The sequence below is a fragment of the Balaenoptera physalus genome, assembly GCF_965194825.1.
Source record: "Balaenoptera physalus genome assembly, chromosome: 9".
Classification (NCBI taxonomy): domain Eukaryota; kingdom Metazoa; phylum Chordata; class Mammalia; order Artiodactyla; family Balaenopteridae; genus Balaenoptera; species Balaenoptera physalus.
The window spans coordinates 95409215-95431031 of NC_138888.1; the positions used below are offsets into that span (position 1 = coordinate 95409215).

Consider the following 21817-nt stretch of genomic DNA (forward strand, 5'->3'; position numbering starts at 1 on the left):
TCTGAAGCTATGTTGGCCTTGTCAGAGCCGTCTTAATAAGAGCGCAGGTTGTTGGTTCAAAGAACTGGTACTGAAAGAGGACTTTGGGCTCCAGTATCATATCTACTCTGTTAGTGGGCATCTGGCCACTCACTGGATTAATTAAACAGGTGAAGTCCTGCTGTGCAGGTAACACCATGGTATTATTGGCTCTCTCACAGCCCTGCTGAGTGATCTTGGGCAGCTTCTAGAAACCTTAACTATTCTTAAACCTTACGTTTCCATCCCTATAAAATGGGAAACAATCACATTTCCCTCCTAAAGTTAGTCCAGGGTTGAAATGAATTAGTGCATGCAAGATAGAACAGGGCCTGCCATATGTGTTACTTACTATTACAGTTAAAGAGATATTTGATATTGTTAATAGTATTAGCTTGTTAACTACTCCCTCCTTTTTAGGATTAGTGTGGAAGGGATTATGGCAACCCACAGGGTTTATAGACAGTGAAGACACTGCCCCTCCGGGTCTGAAGGATATGGTGGGATGATGCGACTAGTGCCAGTGAAGTGTGGATGGCACCCACTTGCCATGCCCACTCCTCCTCTCTGAGTACGTGCTTCAGCTTTAGTACAGATGAGTCACCGGCCCAAAGCCAGGCTACAGAAGCTACCAGGTACCCCTAGTGCATGACATAGAGACAAGTCTTGATCTTCTTCCAATGGAAGTCAAAGCATGGATTTGGTGAGCAGAGGTCAAATCTGGGCTATGGGAAGTGTGACTTTCCTCACTGGTGGGGTTGACGTTCTGGAGGCGCCCACACATAAATTAGCCTGGCTTACTGTCAGCACCAGCCTGGTATGAAGCCTATTCCATACCCTTTCTGCCAGCGGAGTGTGAACACTTTCACTCCAGGACATGATTTGCAGCCATTAAAATGTTTGTGAAAAGTGTATAATAACATGGGAACTTTATGTTATAAAGCCAAATGAAGGAAAACATGAAATTCGTTTTACAGTGTTATTTCTTTTTTTCCCACCCCATTAAAAAAATCTGCCCTTCCTCTAAGCACCTGTTTTTATCACAATACAGATAAGTGCATTTTAAGACACATAACACCTTTTAATAAAGCATTTGTTTGCAATTGCATTTTGAATTAAAAATGAGCTCTTTAGGGTAAAGTTTCTTCATTTTTCTACCTCAGCCCCTAATACATTGCCTAGCACATAGCAATTATCCAATAAGAATTCACTGAAAGAATGAATCAACAAAAATCTTTGCCACTAGGCTAATTTAAAAATTAAGATACACTTTCATTTTTTGAATATTTTGAACACTCTTTTTAGAGGCACGGATCTGGCTTTAGTTTCTTTAAGTCCTCAGTGGTCAGCTGGTTTGTTTTTATGAGCCCACATAAATTAGACTAAATAACATCTATTTTTCTTTGGAGAAGTGGTATTATTGCTCAGAATCATGGGTCTCTTTGACATTACATCACCAACCTACACACATTAAGCTCCTTAGCCTAACTTGGAAATTAATATTTCTTCTCCCAATCATTTCTTTTGCCTGTCTATTGCACTCTTGGTAGGGTTATATTACCTCAGACACTATATCAGATGCGGTGTCCCCAGAGCTTTGCAGAAAAAGGCTATTACTTTCCTAACGTATGATCAAATGTCTCTTTATACACAGCTTTGAGAATCACTGCCTGTTTGGGTATTGTGTTACATTGTGTGTGCAACTCTAATTTGTCCTCAGTTTTCAGCCATTTGTCTCCTTTGGTGATATTGATTTCTAGAGCAATTCTGCTCATTGATTTCAGACTATTTTCCTGAGATCTATTCTTGTTTGTTCTCTTCAGCATTTATGGAGTACTTCCGAACTTAGCTTCAAATTCTTATATACACCCTTTAGGAAAGTCTTACAGCATCTTTGAAGTAGTTCTTTCTCTTTTACAAATAGATATGAACAAATCACAGGAAGGTAAAACAAACCTCTCTGGAAGGAGTGATTTTGGCTCAAACAAGATTAGGAAGATGTATCAAGTAAGCTGGGGTGGGGATGGTGATTCCAAAAAAAAAAAAAGTTTCCTCATATGCCCTTGGATAAATCTTAAATCTCAATTTACAAACTGTAAAGAAGAAGGATAAGGAAATGCTTTTCCCTCCCTATCCACTACCTACCTTACAAAGTTGTTGTAAGGATCAACTGAGATAATGGATATAAATATTTCACAAAGGGGAGTTGAGCTCAGAATAAAGAAGCAGTGAGCATGTTTGATATATTCTAACTCAAATCTTAATAAGAAGTGTTAACAATGAAATAATCACTAATGCTGATGGCCAGTTGAGCATTTTTTTACAGTTTTTTCAACTAAAAGAATCAAGAATTCAAGCATGAAAATTCTCTGTGTGCTCAGTAAAAATGCATGAGATTCACAGATTTAAATAAAGCTCCTCTTAGATGTGTCCTGCCTCCTAGAAATGAAAATGATCTATGAGGATTTAAAAGTACCAAACCAGACAGACCTGGTTTGAATCTCAGCACCACTGCTAACTATAGCAATCTAGGTACTCTTGGAAGAGTGGCTTACCTATAGCTTCCTTAACTCTAATGCAAGGCAAGGTGCCAGCATCTGTTTGAGGATGAAATGAGAATGCAACCCAAGGACTGAAAGCTGGGTCTGGTTTGAATGAATATGTGTTATTATTAGTTTTCCTTTTAGATACATTTGACTGTGAGTATTCCTTTTTTAGTTAGATATCACTTGAAAAATGGCCTCTGGTTCCTTTCTTCTCCTATTCTCCAGGTTTGTGTGTTAGACGCTGGGGGGTACAAAGATGGGTGAAATAGAATCTGAGCAATCACTAGCTAGGATGTGGACCTGTTCATTGGTGCATCTCCCTGAATAACACTGTATCTGGTACATAGTCCATACTCAATACTTTTTTAATTAAATGAGTTAATGTCTCAGTGCTTTTGGCTGAGCAGCGGAGATGACTATGTAAAAAATTTTGCAAAATGCACTGTAGTAAGTGTTATAATTTAGGAGTCTACTGTCTCAATTTAATTTCATTTCATCATAATATTCCACTGTTGTTTAGTTGAATTTCATTTGTTTTATTTTCCTTTTTATGGCTACCTTGCTATTGGTTCTTAGGCTTTTCCAACATTTGCAGTGCCTCCCAATTTCGTGTCATGTAAATATTTCATTAACTTTGTATTTATTCCCTCTGCCTGATGTTGAATAAAAATAATTTTACACAACCATTACTAACACCCACCTTCACTCTCTGGCCGCCTCCTCATAGCCTATTAAATACTGCATTTATCATATGCTTTGATCTCTGGCCTTTGAGCGAGTTTGAATATTCACAACTATAATTTTATGAAGAGCAATTTCATAAGCATATTTTCCAATAATATATTTAGGAAGAAACTTAGGAGACCTACATCAGAGCATGTGCACGTGCACACACGTGTGTGTGTGTGTGTATTTGTGTGTGTGTTTGTGAGAGAGAGAGAGAGAAAGAGACAGAAATTCAGTCAATTTAAATCCAAATCAAATTGAATGATTTATGTTTAATAATAAGCAGGTAATCAAATGATTTAGAAATTACTTTCTAAAGCAGGATATACATTAGATCATGAATAAGGACGTTAAGTCTCAGATAAAATAATATTAGCTAATGTTTTTTGAGTACTTACAGACTGTCAGGCACTGCTCTAAGTTTTTTTATGAATTAAATCAACATTTTTATGAGATAATTCTAGAATTTTCTTTCATCTACAGATGAAGAATACAAGGCACAGATCAGTTAAGTAACCTGACAAAAGTCACAGAGCCAGTGAACATGGCAGAGTTTGAACTCCAATCCCCTCACACTGGCACCAAGGGCTCATTTTCTTCTGGAATAGGATTTTTAGCTGTCACAACTTTGTCTGCCAAGAGTCCATTCCTCCTGTTTCTTGAAACAGCACTTTGATTTATCTTTGGGCACCATCCCAGACCCAATGAAGAAAGACTCAGTAGAACTGTTTATCAAGTTTCTTGACCTCTCTTTACAGAGAGAGATGTGCGTGACTTGAGAGCCAACAAACTCTCTCCTCCAAACTTTTATCTTGATGGGAGGTCTAAAAAGACTGAAATGACTGGAGTCATTCAGATGGCACACTGAAGAGACTCTATTAGTTCCAGCTTTTGAAGTCTCTGGAAATTCTCTGATTTGGGGCCTTTCAAAGTCTGGTTTTTCATTTCCTTCAATTCTCCAAGGTTCTTGAATAAGGCCATGAATTATGATTGTACAGGTTATTCACTGCCCAACTATAGCGGGTACCAGGCTCAAGTAAAGGCAGCTTTGTCCCTGACATCCACTCAGCACACTCCGTTTTGTCTAAATTGATCATGGTCAGTACCTATTGCTTGCGCTTAAAGAACCCTAATGAAACTCCCAGGATACAATGGCTATTATGAACTGAACTGTAGTCCCCCAGTGTCAATATATGGAAGCCCTAACCCCCAATGAGACTGTATTTGGAGATAGGATTTTTAGGGAGGGAAAACCTCATTTGAGGTTGAATGAGGTCATAAGAATAGGGTCCTAATCTGATAGAAGCAATGTCTTTATAAGAAGAAGAGACACCAGAGACCTCTCTCTGCACACACATAGAGGGAAGGCCATGTGAGGGCACAGTGAGAAGCCGGCTGTCTACGTGCCAGAAAGAGAGATCTCACTAGAAACCAACCCTGACAGCACCTTGATCTTGGACTTTTAGCTTCCAGAACTGTGAGAAAACAAATTTCTGTTGTTTAAGCCACCCAGTCTGAGGTATTTGGCTATGGCAGCCTAACAGACTAATATGATGACCTTGAACTCTTCCAGGGGAAGAGTTCTTCCACATTCTCTTTGGGAGAATGTGCTGTATCTCTTGCTCTGGCTGTCCAGAGACTAATATCTACCATGTAAGGACATTTTGGCTATTCCTCCCAGAGTAATCATTGCGTGCTGAGTGATGAGGGGTCAGAGGCGAACAAAGTAGATGCAGTGTCTGCCCTCATGGAGGTGATTTAAAGTACGTAGTGCTAACTTCATGGACAACTCCTTTACATCCTTAAGATTTCTGCTAAAATGGGGCCTTCCTTGACCACCTACCCAAAGAGGCAATCTCTTAACTAGGAGTTCTCCCCGTCCTGCCCTGGTATTTTCCTTCTATAACATTTCCTACCAGTTGACAGATTAGATATTAATTTCTTGATCTTCTCATTCCTGTTTCCCCATGAAAATGTAAACTCCATGAACTCGTGGGCCTGCTTTTCTTCATTGCTGCATCTGTTTCAGCTACGCAGTGTTTGGCATCCAGAGAGAGTCAATGTATCTTTATTAACTTGAATGAATTGGGGAGTGAATAAATGAGGTACATAGCAAAGTGAAATTCTCAATTGCTATCAATTCAGAATTTCTCTAACTACTCTCTATATGCTTTCCCAGTGTGTGAATGGCTTCTCTCTTCCAGGATGTGTTTCTTTCCAGCACCATTTGTCTGCTCTGCCTTTTTAGTCTCTCCTTGCTTCTCTCTTTCTTCTTTTTTCATTTATCTTCAAACCTGCTTCCTCTACTCACTCTCCCATTCAAACTTCTCCCTCTTTCTAGTTATAACTTTAATAACAGATCATAACACAAGGTACAAAGCATATTCCAAATTACTTGATTAAGCGGTATATCCATTCTTATTGATTAAAAAGCTAATGAAGTCATTTAGGTAAAATTCTATCAGATAGAAAAGGGCAAGCCAAGTTATATTTGATTTCCTTCCTAACTGACTAGTGAACCATGAATTAAAAAATAATGGTTCCTCAGTCCTATAACAACCCCACGGCTTCACGCTGAAACCACTGATATTCCCACTAACATGAATTTATAAAATTAGATTTAGTTGCCAATATTAAAAATCGTTTAATGCCATACTTAAAAAACTCTCAGAACCTGGGTTTCTGGATCTTCTTGAGAAACCACATCCTGAAGAGGCCCTTGTTGCTATCCAACTAGCAGCTCTGTGCGATCTACAGTTCTCCCCTTCTCTTCACCCAACGCTCTTTATTAGATTCCCTGCATCTGACTGCTTTTGTCCAGTTGCATCTCATGGTTGGCCCCTTGAGGTATGTGACATCCTAACACTGATCTACCCAAAGGTATATTTTTATAGGATAGTAATGGCTACTTAAATAAAGCTACTGCACTGAATGAAATCTTTCTAGTTTATTTTAATGGAGTAAGAAGGATTTTAAATTGAAATCAATTTGGATCAGTATTAATTAATTCCCTGTCGAATTTATGGTCTTTTCCTGTCCTTTAAATGGCTATAGCAAGTGTCAAACAATCCCTCACTAAGACATTCAGTGCTTCTTCAGTATCTGGGCCTAGTGTTATCTTTCCTTAAAATGGGCTCTTATCCAACATCTCAGTCTTACAGCTAATTCTGCTCTTCCTTTCCATCCCAAGTCCCAAGAACTAGGATCTTGCATTGTTTCTGGTGCCAGGACCACAGCTTGTAGCTCCATTTAAGTAACAAGACTTTCTCTTCCTGGCTTTCTGCCTTTGCAATTTGATGGTCCACCTACTCTCACCAGTTCTTGTAGGGACTAGATTCTTGAATTTGAACTCATATACATACACTTTATACACTCTTCCTTGGAAATTTAGGAATCTTTAGTCCTCTGTGTTCTTTAACAAGGTGAGACGTCGATGCATAGTGCCAGATGAAAGCAAAGTACAGCATCGGTTCTATTTTGTGTAAAGTTTCATTGGAGACTGTGGCTATGGTTTCATTAAAAAGGAGGCTTCTCTCTTTCCCCAAAGCTAGATCTTGAGGCATTTGTCCGAAAGTGAGCATACAGAGATGACCTTTATACATGAAGAATCCACATGGCTTCATCAAACATACAATCTCCTAAAGGATGGATAGTTTCAGAGAGAAAGGAAGAAGGGTACAGAACAAGGTAAGCCTCCAGGTAGGCCTTTAGAAGGTCTGTTTTGCTATCTGGGCCAACAAGATAAAAACCTTCCTTAGTGATTAGGATAGCAGAAGGGAGGTAAGCTCCGGACCACTTCCTTTTTTTTTTTTTTAATGCAATGACACTGCTCAGGATTTATATGACAGTATATATCAGGTTTCCCCCATGTTCAACTGGCATGTTATTCTTCTTTGTACATTGATTAGCAAAGGAAAAAGTGTTAGAGAAGAGGTAGAAATATTTAAGACTGCCTTCTCTTAGGGCTACAGGGATCAACCAAAATTGGTAACATAAGGATAGAACAATGCTTCCTCTGAAATCCATAACAAGTGAATATACATACTGTGCCCATTTTACAGGTGAGGAAACTAAGGCTTAGAGATATTAAGCAAATTGCACAAGGGTATATGCCTAGCAGGTGGAAATACAGAACTTGAACTTGGTCTCTATTTCTTGTTAATAAACTACCCTGAATAGGAACTCCTGCCTGCCTGGCATTTCATTTCAACTGTGGATGGAACCAAGGTTCCTACCTCAAACTGCTATGAAGATCTATTCTGCAGGTTCTTCTTTACCTCCAAGTCGTTCACACTGACACCTGTGTCTCAGTTCTGACCCTTTCAACAAACTAATGTGCTTTGGATACAACACAAGACATCAGAGAGAAAATGAGAGGAATAACATTAATGTTTCTGTTTAATTTCTAGAGTCCAGAATGAGAATAACATTCTTTGCTTAAAGGCATTAAATGTTTATTATGGGAGGTAGAATTATGCAGAGAGATTGGGCTGTACTTTCTTAACAAGAGAAGTTGATGCCCTGGGACAGAGAAATGAGTTCATTTATTCATTCAGAGCAAAGACATATTTGTAAATGATAAAATATTTTATTTATTTCACTACTTGTGAAAATAGCCCATAGAAAGGGACCACTTGTACTCTGTAAGCAAAACTGCCCTGTGGCTTTTGGATAGATCTATGATAGATCTAGATGATAAGAAATGGTGTAGTGAGATTCGATTTAAAGGAGGTATTTTAAAGCTGGATGTAAATCTCCTGAGTGAATTTTGTCCATCCTGTTCACAGCTGTTACCCTAGCACTTAGACTATTGGAAGATACATTTTAGACACTTAAATGTTTGTTGAATAAATGAGTAAAATTTTGGGAAACTATTAAGTCATGGGGCATTGGGGCGTAAGTCGTTCACTAGAGTATGTAGATGAATAGTCTAGTCTTGTGATAGGATATTATTCTTCAGAATTTATTTTACTTTTTGTTCTACTACAGTTAGCTCCAAGCATGTCTCTGAATTAGCCAAAGCTTGCATTGGCCTCCAATGCAGTTGAGCCCCTTGAAGAATTCTCTTTCCACTTACATTAAGTGTCCATTTCCCTTATGGTCCTTCCTTTCATTTTCACTTTATAGTTCCTGAATCTAAAATATGCTTTGAAGAAAGCATTTCCAATTTATATTAAATGTATACACATCATAAATTTTTACATTTTCGGTAGGGATGAACATATAAACCCAAGACAAAAGAAAAAGAATTTTCCCTGGTTGATTTTCACATAAGGGAGACCAAGTATGGATGTCCTGATGGACCCACCAGGTACTTGCCGGCCCCTCTGTCACTTCAGGGCAAGCAGTTGCCTATTCAGTCTGCATATCTGATGAGTCTTGGGACTGAATTTGTGATTGCTCAGACACATTTATTAATATTAATTTAAAATATTTAGTGCTACGTAGAGTGTCTCTCTGGACGATAAGAACTACTCAACTCAAAATGGTAGTGTTTTGGCCTTAAAGGATTATTTATTAAATGCAGCTGCTTTAATTACAGATTCATTCAGTTTCAAGGGAGAACCTTGAGAAAGAAAAACAAAAAGAGTCATCAGAATGTCAAGTTTCTTCACTGTAAGATAAATCTAAGATGGAAAGATTCATCATGCTGAGATAGCAGAAGTGATCATACAAAGGCTCAAGGCAGAAGGAACAGAAATCCATTATCTAAAATATCTAACTCCTTCAGAGATTTATAAACACTAGTGCATAACCTAAGGAAGGGTGAGTCATTGCTTTCAGTGTAGTTAGCCTGGTATTCACCCACTAAAGGAAGGAAACTAAAAGTTTATGAAGAAGTAGTAGAAATTGCAATATGGTCCTTATGCTATTTGGATGTCAGATTCTGTGCAATTTCCAAATCGCCAAAATGGAGAGTATGGACAATATATAACTATTTCCCCTGAAAAATATCATTTTATACATGCATCTTCAATTCTTTTAAGTCAAAATAGTCTATGGATATACTGCTTTCCTATCTTCTATGATACAGATTATAACAGCTGCCATCCAGTAGGTGCTCAATAAATATAGACTTGAAGAATCAACAAACTTTTCCTACCACTCCATTTTTTCTCTATTTAGTTTTATATCTGAACATTAACACTATTAATATGGTAAAAAAAATAATTAAAAGTATTTCTAAGAGTCCCTTTAAATTTTTTCACTGTTGTATTTTCAGTTCTTCTGATTACATGATAATTATATCTAAAGATTCCTGTATCAAGAACATGCAACAGCGCTGTGTCCTTTTTATTATTGAAGGTCTATTTGGGGAGCGGGAGAGATAAAATTGTTTGTTCAGGATGAATGCTGTTCTATTAAGCATTAGTGAAAGTTTCTGAGTCTCTGCTCAGGCCCATGAATTCTATGATAGCCTTCCCTATGGTCCCTGCTTCCAAGTTATTTAACTCTGGAGCAGCCTCAGAAACATCTTCCTGATATTTTAAGGTCTCTACTGGATGCCACATGGAGGCCATCAGAGGGTCTCATGTGCTGGGCAGGTCCTGAGGAAGAAGCTATCCAGCTCCACACGTTGGCATCTCCAGAAAGAACTCCTTGCATTACCTCTGGGGGTTGCTTCCATGACCTTTTATGGTGACCAGTTTCTAGACTCCATTCATTTATCTCAAGCATGTAGACGTCAAGATCACTTGACAAGAGAATGCAGAAAGCAAAAGTGACAAGAAATTAAGGGAATTAGGAACTTTCCTGCTCATTTCAGACCTATCAGTGGGCAGGGAGGTGGTGGGGCTTAGTGGGGAAGCATGCTAGGTCTGGAGTAAGACACTTAGGTTTGAATTCTGCCTCTGCCACTGTTTAGCCCTGGTGTCCTTGGGCAAGTTGGTTAAGCCTCTTTAAGCCTCACCTTCCCTATAATAATCCTTCCTTCAAAGAGTAGGTGTTATGACCTTGAAGTGGGATAGCATATGCAAACTCCTAGTACATAGTAAGTGCTCATATTAGTATTGTTGTTGCTTTGTTTTCTTTTATGAACTAGCCTAACCACTGCCTGCTCAGTAAATTCTCACCCACCCAGGAACAATTCTTGCAATTTCCGATACACATGTCTTTTAATTACCAAAACAAGTGGAAGTTTTCTGATTTCCCAATAGTCCCAAGTATGACTTTCATTATGTTCACTGAAAATAAACCTTGCACAAGATGTGCCTACAATTTTGTGGGTGCTTTTAGTTGTTACATAAACCTGAACAAAGGAGAAGTGTGAATAACGCCAGAGTTCCCGTTCATCAACTTCCCCCTCAGACACATTTACAGTCTTCAGAACATTTCTTCGTATGTCAGAGTACTGTCTGAAGTTTCTCATTTTCCTGGGGGAATGACTAAGTTCTACGTGTTTAATTGTTCTGTAAGACCTTCCCTTCTCTCTTGGGAGGGGCAAGTCCAGCATGAGAGTCATACTGAGCCCCTCGTTCAGAAGCACAATGCTGGGTGGGGGGGGGGGGAGAAGTGGCTTTGAATATTTCACAGGCGAGGCAGCTCTGAAGCTCCCCAAAGAAAACATTCTGTCTAGAAAGTCTCTAAAATGGCTCGTTAGCAATATCCGAGAGAATGGCAGTTCCCTCTGGTTTTATTTAAAGATATAAAGAACGCAAAGGGAATTGGGTTTTCAAAACGCAGCAGAGAACATTCTTTCTCTTACTTGCTCTAAAGTTTGATTTGGTTATGTTGCAAAAAGAAAAAAAAATAAAAGAAAGAAAGAAGCAAACCTATTTTGGGGATGGAATGTTTCCCTTCCACGTTTTTTAAGATCACTGAGTTCTGTAGTTATCTGTACACAGATCTAATGCTATGTACCCATCCCACTGCTGTCTTGCTGAAATCCTTATAATCCCCCCATCCCTTAAGGAATAAATTTGGGAAAAGCAGTTTACTTTTTCACCTCCCTGTTTCTTCTCACGATGTTCACCCTGTTTGGAATTCCCTCTCCATTTCTCTCCATCTATCCAGTTTTCAAAGATTTAAGCTCTTCCCAAACCAACCCTAAAAATCTCAAGCCCAGCTGCGCCCTTCTTCATTTGTCAGCTGTTACCTGAGGTGCCTGTATTTCTCATTTCGCACCTGTCTATCATGTACTACATTAAGGGGGCAGGTCTGAGATTGTTTTGCGATGCTACCAAATTTGCCATACAGTGAAATTTTGTCTTCCAATCTGGACAGTGGTTATTTGGGTCCTACTCTGCCTTATACAAAAGAAGTTTCTTAGCATTTGTTATTTTTGAAGCAGATGATTATTACTCTATTTTGTCCAAGTTTTGGTTATAAACCCCATTTTTATTGTCTACGTGGCAAAGGGTCATGGAGGATTGGACACGCACTCTGATTTGTTGCTTAACGAGTTTCCACAGTATCCATAGAAAAGCTGATGTCTCCTGGAATCCTGGCATCATTGAGAAGCCTGCCAAGTCATTCGGTCCTGCATTGACCATAGGCTCGAACCACAGGTCTGTGTCTTCTTCCAATAAAGATGTTACATTTATCCTAAAACTCATAAAGGAATGTTAGAGAATCAGAAGGAATCGTGAATGTCAAGTTAACTAACTATTAGGGCTTTGGAGTAATAAAAATAAAATTGGGGCATTAAGCTTTCAATCAATAAAATTAATTCATTGGTCTGAAGGAGACTGGTCCATGTTAGTGTATCTCAACATAGTTCTTGCTAACAGTATTTCTTTGGATACATAGATAAGTCATATAACAAATTCGAGGATGGAGATGTGATGAGAATATTGAGCTCTATAATTATTAAGCAGACCAATCTGAGGACCAATGCATTAGTTGTATCGATTGAAAGCTTACAGCCCTGATTTAATTTTTATTATCCCAAAGCCCTAATAGTTAATTAACTTGACGTTCATGATTTCTTAGACTCTCTGACATCTCTAAGTTTTATGGTAAATTTAACGTCTTCATTGAACCTGTCTGGAGATAAGCAGCTGTCCCAGCCCTCCACATCGGCCTGGAAGGAGTCAGGAGGTGGCCCAGGAACTGGCAGTGCTCCAGATGAGACTATCTCTCACCCCAGCACGAGTGAGAAATGCACAGTCCAAACAACCCCCTTTCTCCACCTTTACCTCCCTCCACCCAAATAAAACCCTCATAGCCCCATCACTAACTTTCTGGAGGCAATAGGTCTAACCTCATGTCCTGGTTATATCAGTATTCAAGATGCATTGGACACCCAGACTATCTCTTCCCCCATAGAGGTTCTCCTCCCAAAGCAGTCTGAGGGGCAGTGAGGCCACAGTTCACCATTGCTCTAGTTGCCTCTTCTCTCCTTTATTTTTCTCCATAGCGCATATCACTAGATGAAATACTATACGTTTCACTAATTATCTGTCTCCTCTGACTTGAATATACGTTCTGTAGGGGCAGGTGTATGCGTGCATGTGTGTGTGAAAGTCTGTTTCTGCATCTCCAGTGTTTATAATCGTGCCAGCACGTTGTAGGCACTGGGTAGATGTTTGTTGAATGAATGGATGAATGCATGTATCGAAGTTTCCCTGGAGAGTTTGTCTGCTAACAAGGTCAGGGCTCTGCAGAGGCAGGCCTTGCTCATGATTCCTGAAGCCCGTCTCCTCAGCCTCAGCTGCTTGTTTGCAGCTGATACCCCTTGGTTATTTCTTAAAATGTCTGTGAATGTTTCAAAAGCCAGACCAATATTTAAACTCTCTGAACAAACGTCACTTCCAGGGCTTTATGGTAAGGAATAATCCAAGAGAAGGACAAATTTTAATGCCTGTAAATGCTGACTGCAGTCTTTTTGAAAATAACTAGACATTTATTCATTCATCTCTCTATCCAGCCATACCTCTAGTCAACAAATTTTCATTGATCACATATTATGGGCTGGAAAATGTGTTAGACGCTGGACATATCATGATGAGCAAAGCCAAGACAGTACTTATCCTCATGGAGAATTTACAGACTAGTGAAAATGATCTAAATTTTCAACCCTGATACAATGACTCAGCAGATTGAATAAGATAACTTACACTATATTTCGATTTTGATGACAAAAGAATTGTGTGTTGTCATATCATTATCCCTGTTCCTCTCTCTATCCTACGTAATGTCCACCCCAGACCTTTTCTTTATTATATTTCTAAACCTGGAACGCCTCATAGTTTTCCCTTCACTTACTGAGTGGTTATATTTATTTTTTTCTATTATTTTCTAATAAACTGCATATCTCTATCATAAATTTACCACATTGTTTTTAATTATTTGCTTATTTATTAGTACTCTCTTGTTCAGTATTCAAAATAAAGTGTATGCCTTATTAATTATTGAAACTCTAACACTGAAATCACTCTTTTGATACATAGGAAAGTACATATATGTTCACCAATTCATGGCTAAATCAATAAATGAATGAATGATGGAATTTTAGCACTACAGAATGACGGGCAAGACTTGAAATTAGATATGGTCATTCTTTAACAATTTTACTCATATGCAGTAAATATATTTAATCTGTAATGTGAACTTTCATCTTTCCAGTTTTCTTATAATTTCTATGCTTATGTATGCATGACAAATTCGACTTTCTCTGCCCTAGGCTGATGGCTCTAATTGTAAGTGATAATGAGAGAAAACATACACTAAACATCTAAAATGTTTCAACATAATCTCTCAATATACTTTCAAATCTCTATTTCTGAATCTTACCTCCATTTCCATAGAGCCTGGTTGAATTTGCATTACCAGTAGTACTATAGACACAGCATTGTATATTTAAGACTAACCCCCTTTAGGTTTACCAAATTACTCTGGTTAAGGTTTCTATTTTTAGTTTAGGATCTAGTCAATCACATAATTTAACCTATATTTACTAGGAGTCTGAGATACAGCTGTCACTGTGAGGGGCCATAGTGAGAAAATGTATCAGGCAGGCAAATTGCACATCAGAGAAAATATTTCAGAATCTCCCCATTTATTTAATATCTTGTAGCATGAATGTCAATTTCCATTGTCATTTTTTCCCTGCAAAACTGCCTTTTGGTAGGTGAATTAGTTGTCAGAATTCACATTTGTCGATTTTCATATAGTGTAAGTAATGTAGTTATCTCCGAGTAATTAGAAAATTACATAGAAAAATGCACCTTATTGCTTCCTTTGTTTCCTGTTCATCGTACTTTTAATCTTTTTAATGGAAACTATCAAACATTAAAAAAGGAGGTAAAATAGATAGAAAGGGTAGCATGGTGAATCCCAAGAACCAATAACACTACTTTCATCATTATCAACTCTTGTCCAATCTTGTCTCTTCTGTATTGATACTAATTTCTCTTCCTCACTGTACTGCTACACTCCATATTGTTTTGAAGTAAACATATGATTTCGTCCCTAAATATTTGCATATATAACTCTATTATCATATAAAGGCACTAAATTATTATTTTAACAAAATCACAAAACAAGTGTCATACTAAAAGTTTTAACAATAATTTCTTAATTTCAATACTCATATTTCCAATTGTTGCATAAGCAATTTTTTTTTTCCTATTTGCTTCCATTTGTATAAAGTACAAGAACCGGTGAGACTAGTTTCTGCCATTGTAACTTGTTTATACCCTTTGTTTAAATCAGGGTATAAACAAGTCACACACATGGAAATTGGCGAATATGATCCTTAATTTTCTTCTGTGTTATGTCTCTTCTGTAACTATTTTCCTCTGCAATCTATTGTTAAAGAAACCTTATCATTTGTTCTACAGAGCTTTGCAAAGTCTGGATTTTGCTGACTGCATTGCTATGGTTTCATATTTTGTGTTCTTCTGTCCTCTGTGTTTCTTGCAAATTGATGGTTGGATATAACAGGATTTAGGTTCAACATTGTTGGCAAAACTTTTTCAAAAATGGTGGTTTGAGCTTCCATCATGAAACAAATAATGTCTGTTTATCTCCATTTTTGTGATGTCAGCAATTATTGATGCTCAGTTTTCTAGATCAGTTTATTTATTAGTAGCTATGAAAAAGGGACATTCTAAAAACTAACTTTTTAAGTCTATTGACTGAAATATTTCTATAAAGAGAAATATCTCTTTCTTTACTATTTGTTTCCCAAGTGGTACAATTAGTATAGGGAAGTCAGCTTATGCTGACATTTATATACCTAATTTGTCTACTTACCAGTTTTCAAAATAGTAAGTTAGTTTATTAACATCTATCAAAAGCAACTTTTTTGTTTTCTGTTTTTGGTATCAAAAAGAACTAATCAGTTTAACATATTTTGTATTTTCAATACATTGTAATTATTATTACTATTAATCAAGGTGCCCCAACTTTGGCCAATGGGAAACTCTTCAAATGGCCTTTGAGTCCCTTAGATAGAGCCCTAGTAGACTTTGACGGATTCCTTGTTGTTTGGTATAACAAGAGAATCTGGTGTATTTTTTTTTTTAACATCTTTATTGGAGTATAATTGCTTTACAATGGTGTGTTAGTTTCTGCTGTATAACAAAGTGAATCAGCTATACGTATACATATATCCACATATCCCCTCCCTCTTGAGCGTCCCTCCCACCCTCCCTATCCCACCCCTCTAGGGGGTCACAAAGCACCCAGCTGATCTCCCTGTGCTATGCGGCTGCTTCCCACTAGCTATCTATTTTACATTTGGTAGTGTATATATGTCCATGCCACTCTCTCACTTCGTTCCAGCTTACCCTTCCCCCCTCCCCGTGTGTATTTTATGTCTCAGTGATGAAATTAGCCCTTATTCCAAAGAACCCTTGCTTCTTTCAGTGGGAAATGATGTTTAAAAAATCTAACCTAGGGCTTCCCTGGTGGTGCAGTGGTTGAGAATCTGCCTGCTAATGCAGGGGACACGGGTTCAAGCCCTGGTCTGGGAAGATCTCACATGCCGCGAAGCAACTAGGCCCATGAGCCACAGCTGCTGATCCTGCGCGTCTGGAGCCTGTGCTCTGCAACAAGAGAGGCCACGACAGTGAGAGGCCCGCGCACCGCGATGAAGAGTGGCCTCTGCTTGCCACAACTAGAGAAAGCCCTCGCACAGAAACGAAGACCCAACATAGCAATCAATCAATCAATAAATAAATCTTAAAAAAAAAAAAAAAAATCTAACCTACACACTAAGGTTGCTCATTGCTATTAGCTCATAATGATTCCTGGGCTTCTTCAGTGGATGGACAGAGGAAGGGAATTGAATGTTTGTATTTTTAAAGATAAAATACTGAAGAATAAATATTGATAACTACAATTAAAATGACACTATAGAATTTTCACTTAGTTCCTTCTATTTTACAGCTGTTTCTCCTTTCTCCCACAAGAAACCTGACAGCCACTCTGGGAAAGAGTAAATTTGAATATCACATACTCATTTACTTTATCCCACACTACATACATGATTTTCTCAGAATAAAATGCCAGTGTTACCAGCAATCGTATGATAATTAAAACAAGTAATTTTTAATACCTCTTTTGTCTTTAGGATATGTCTCTCTAGAGATGACTTATCAAATTACTTTGTTTTAAAGGCACTTGGAAAAGGTGATTTCTGTGTGGTTATGCTATAAACTAGAGAAATATTTGGGCTGATTTGTTCTATTTTAAAAATTTAGGGATGTCTTTTAAAATTTAATTTTGTTTTATATGTATCCATACATGTTTTTATGTTATTTTATTTTTTTAAACTTTGGGTTTATTTATTTATTTATTTATTTAATTTATGGCTGTGTTGGGCCTTCGTTTCTGTGCGAGGGCTCTCTCTAGTTGCGGCAAGTGGGGGCCACTCTTCATCGCGGTGCGCGGGCCTCTCACTATCGTGGCCTCTCTTGTTGCGGAGCACAGGCTCCAGACGTGCAGGCTCAGTAGTTGCGGCTCACGGGCCTAGTTGTTCCGCAGCATGTGGGATCTTCCCAGACCAGGGCTCGAACCTGTGTCCCCTGCATTGGCAGGCAGATTCTCAACCGCTGCGCCACCAGGGAAGCCCCATACATGTTTTTAGATCAATTTAAAAAAAAAAAACAACAATAAATAATCACGCATAGCTGCTACCAAGGTCTTTTCTAATCTATTCTCTGAATTCCTCTACAGATAACCGTTAAAACATGTTATGGTTTATCCTTTCATTTTTAATATTAGTATATAATTCAGAAATATATATATTTTAATCGTTTCTTGGATACATATTATTTTATCAGTCTTTCCTCTTTCCCTAAGTTTTCTATTTTATTTGCTTTCTAGAATTGTTTTTGTCTTTTTAAAAGAAGGGCTGTATTTTTTTTTTACAATGGTTATTTTTATGGTAGTCCAGTCCCCTTAAAATACTCTTAGTTTTTTTACAGTTATTATCTATTCGTTCACTTTGATGATCAAAATTAAAATAAACTAATAGCTTCTTTTTTCCCCTTGAGCCTAGTATCACTATAGATATGATCCTTTGGTTTTTGGCTTTTTTTGTTTAGTTTCTCTGTCTGTTTTTATTGAGGGGTTCAGGTAGATGAAAGAACAATGCAGTGTCTACCTCTGTTTCCCCAGATAGTACACTAATACATTACTTATTTTGCTATCTTTATTGTAGCACATTATTGGGAATTTACTGTAGCAGAAAGAAAAATCAAATTTATGATTTGACTTTCTCTTTTGCAGCATTTCCAATTTAAAGAAACCAAAATTATAATATGTTATAATCAGAACAAAAAGTAAATAGCTTGAAGATTCTTGCTGGTAAGAAGGTAAATGTCCATCATATTTGATCCTTAATATTACCAATTTCTAGGTAATTACCTTCTCCTGAATGTTAAAATCCTCTAAATAGTTTTACACTTTTGGTATTTGTCAAGTGTCATCCAGGTTATTTTGCCTTTGTTCTTTTATTTTAAAAAGTTAATCTCATAATTAACAAAAAGCAATTATAAAATACTTTATAACTCATAAGAGTTATACTGAATACTATCTGTGAACTCTGCATGCCTTTTATAATTTGTAAAGTTTTATTTTAGATAAAAAACAATTACCCTGGAAACTAATGGATAGCTCCACTGTGATGAGTTCAATAACCGTGCATTAGGCTGAGGGGGTCTCGGAGGAGGAAAGTATAAAAAGGATGTGAGCTGATTGCAGTGGGGATAGAACTTTTGTATTTTTCAACCAAGTCCCTTCAGTAATGGAGCATATTTATATTTTTTGCTTTGGGTCATCCTCTCTTCAGCTTCTTGAATTGTAGACTCCCAGCATTTGTACAGTGGAAGAGATACATCTGAAAGCTCTTCCCTGCTTCTGTTGAATTTGGATATTGTGTGTGTGTGATCTAGCCTGAGTCACAATCATTTGATTCCAGCAGTGTGATTACCTTATTAGAAAAGCTAAAAGGGGGAAATCAGACTTCTGATGGCAAACACACAAAATGTGTTCTGTGATATTCTTTTCAAAATGAGAAATAATTCTCTTCAAATTGTTTAGTTCTTATGTAAACATCAGGTAACAGAGAGTAAAAGACACCTGTAGAAATAAAGAACATATTTTTTCCTTGTGGCTTTACTCTACCATGTATGCTGTTTGAAGCGTATTGTGTGCTATACACATGAGGCATTGGTTAGGGGAAACATTTATGCAGAAAAAGTCTGCCTCTACCTCTGTCACTGTCTTACGAACTTGGACAGGAGAAAAGAAATCCCGTCTTGGAAGACATTTTCTGTAACACTTCTATGTTTGCACTAACAGTTTCGTTGCCATCTCTTTCCCCAAATGCTAACCACAGAAACATTTTGGCTACTGCCGCTAAAAAGGCAGATTATTTGCACCTTGAACATGAGTGCTGTGGTGCTTCGTTTCTGAACAGAGATTTGTGTGGCCAGTGTCTTGGTCTGCCACTGAGAAGGATCTGGATTCTTCAGGACTCCTGCATTCTTGGGACCTCACCAGAATGGAAGGGGTTAGAGCCCTGGGCTTTAGAGCATATCTGAGCCTTACCAGGAAGCAGAAATGGCCCAGGCTCCTTGTTTCAGCCCTGCTGGGCTGTTAAAGCAGGAATTTCCCAGATCCTGCACTCTGTACCTTTTGGTGATCATTTCTTTTCATGAAGGCTGACATAATGACACTGACACCTACTTGCAGTGCAGTCGAAATGAAGGTGATGTTTTCAGAGAACAACACGCTCTGCAGCTAGGAAGTTCAGCAGAAGTGGAGTGATGCAGCCCTGCCTCAGAGCAAGCCGGTGCCCACGGATACACAGCGCTGCAAGCGAGCTACCGGCTCCTGGGTATGTGCTCAGGAGACTCAAATCATCATTCCTCATCTCCTCTCACATCACAGTCATTGTCGACCTTCCCACCGACTTGATATCAGCCGATCACCACAGCTCATTGCTCCAGCCACCTGGCCACCTTTTGTTGACGCATCACACCAACTCCCTTCCTGCATTAGGGTCTTCTAGGACTTTTCTCTCTGCCTGGAATGATCTGCTTCAGGTCTGCCTCTAGATCTTCCCACGGACATTTCCTCTGGTCAATCAGTTCTTACAGAGGCTTTCTTTCCACATCTAAAGTGGTCCTATGCACTCCCTAGCACACCGTCTCATAGCACTTCTTCATATTATCCTAAATAAAATTGCTTATTTATTTAGTGACTTATTTTGTAAACTTAAGCCCCTCCACCCCACACACAAACAGACCGTATGCTTCATTAAAAGAAAGTCTACATCTAACTCTTGTACATTTCTGTGTCTCCAGTGCCTAGATAATATGCACTCAGTAAATATTTGTTGAATAAACGATTACTCTATATTTTCTGCCTTTTGGTGCAGGTGTAGCTCTAAAAAGTCACTTTAAAATCAATAACATTCAATTTTTATTGACTATAACTCTTATGGCAAGAACTAAATGACTATGCAAAATGTGAACACAGTCTTGTGAAAGCTGGAATTCTGATGAAAGCCTAAAGACACATTGGTGGTCCGTGGAGGAATCCATTTGGATGATGTGGTTCACCTCTTATCAACTGGCTCCAATGATGTTGACGACACAGTCTCTACTCCCTCTTTTATGAGCTCGAAAAGACTGTGTTTTTTGTGGTCTTTGTACATTTGTGTTCTTAAATTGAGTGGTTTTACGTGTTGATTTTATTTGTTGATGTGTAACTTACATGAATATATGTTCTTTGGCATGTTTCAGAGTAAAGGTGATGAGAGTAACCCAGTGATTGATGCAGTTTGGTGAATATAGATATAAGGACTCATTACCTGCCTTTAAGTGGTTTTCAGTTCAGTACAGTGATAGAGGCCTGAGAAGGAAGAAACCCTGGGAGAATCCTCTTATGGCTTCCTCAGATTTAATCCTCCTCTTCTGTGACTTGCTAGAATTGATCATTACACCATTGAGTAAATTGGTAGAAACATTTGGAGTTTCCTCCCTCATCCATACAGGGTTTTATTATGTGGATGTAAATGTTGGTCTAAATTTTGAATTAGCGGACTTGAGTGGTTTGTTTGGTTAAGTTGGATATGTGAACTAATGAACAGATGGTGGCACCCGAGTGACTGATGGTAATCCCAGGTGTTCTCCACCTCATTAAAGAATGGACATCTTGAGACTCCTTATTTTTTACAGCTCTGTGTAATGATCTCCATTTTGCAGCCATGCAAACCCTGCTGGGTCAGAAGTGGTGAATGGAAGGAGAGGATTTAGCATCATATTGGAGTCACAGGCTTCTGGGATGAGCCGCCACATTCCCTCCCCTCCTGTGTGTAACTGACTATCGCATGAAAGCGTGAGAGATGCCCTCCACCAGAGACCCACTCTCTTATTCTTCTGGCCCAAGGGTTTGGGGAAATGATAATAAGTCAGTTAGAGCATTTGCTTAAAAATGTGGGTATTGTTCTGTCTTCTGTCATTAGAAATAGATGAAAGTTTCATAAAAGACTAGATACAAATATGCAACCAGATCTGTGACGTGATCATAACTGATACACAACTTTCCATCTTAGATATCAATTTGGGTAACTAAATTCCAAAATTTCTTGAGCATAAAACTGCCATAGAACTCTAAAGGACTATATAATAGGCTGACCTATAATTTTGGAAGATGTGAAATTTTCCTGTTAATCATTCATTTTCCCCTACCCAAAAGTTTTGTGAATTTAATTACAGCAAATTTTTGTCAAGAATTGTGACCTGCAATTAACACAGTATTTATATTCTAAATACTTTTCGGGCCAATAAAATCTCCAAAGTCTTGTTCAAGATCAGGCTGTTTAAAATCAGGAACTTTGTTTCAAGTTCTGACTTAATCACATGCTAGCTGTATGAACTTGGGAAATATACTCAACTTATCCCCAGCTTGTGGGAATGTGAGCTGATACAAATCACATTTTTGGGGGGGGGAAATGAGTTTTTGGAAATCAATCTGGCAATATTTAGCATACTTAAGAATGTGTGTAATCCAGGTCTCTACGGCAGCACTTCTGGATATATGAACCAATTCATTCACATACAGGTTGT

At 38.1% G+C, this 21817-nt stretch overlaps 1 long non-coding RNA gene across 3 annotated transcripts in view; it reads left to right on the forward strand.

Moving 5' to 3' along the window:
* The window catches only part of LOC309666652, a 119539-nt gene that overhangs the window by 10003 nt on the left and 87719 nt on the right, over window positions 1–21817 (forward strand). The window contains exons 2-3 of one of the 3 annotated variants that reach the window (XR_014267191.1): window positions 439–2025; window positions 6838–8536. This is a non-coding gene — a long non-coding RNA (uncharacterized lncRNA). Of the gene's footprint in view, window positions 1–438; window positions 4859–6837; window positions 8537–21817 lie in introns of those variants that run through there. The other 2 variants (XR_014267190.1, XR_014267192.1) reach the window with 2 other exon arrangements.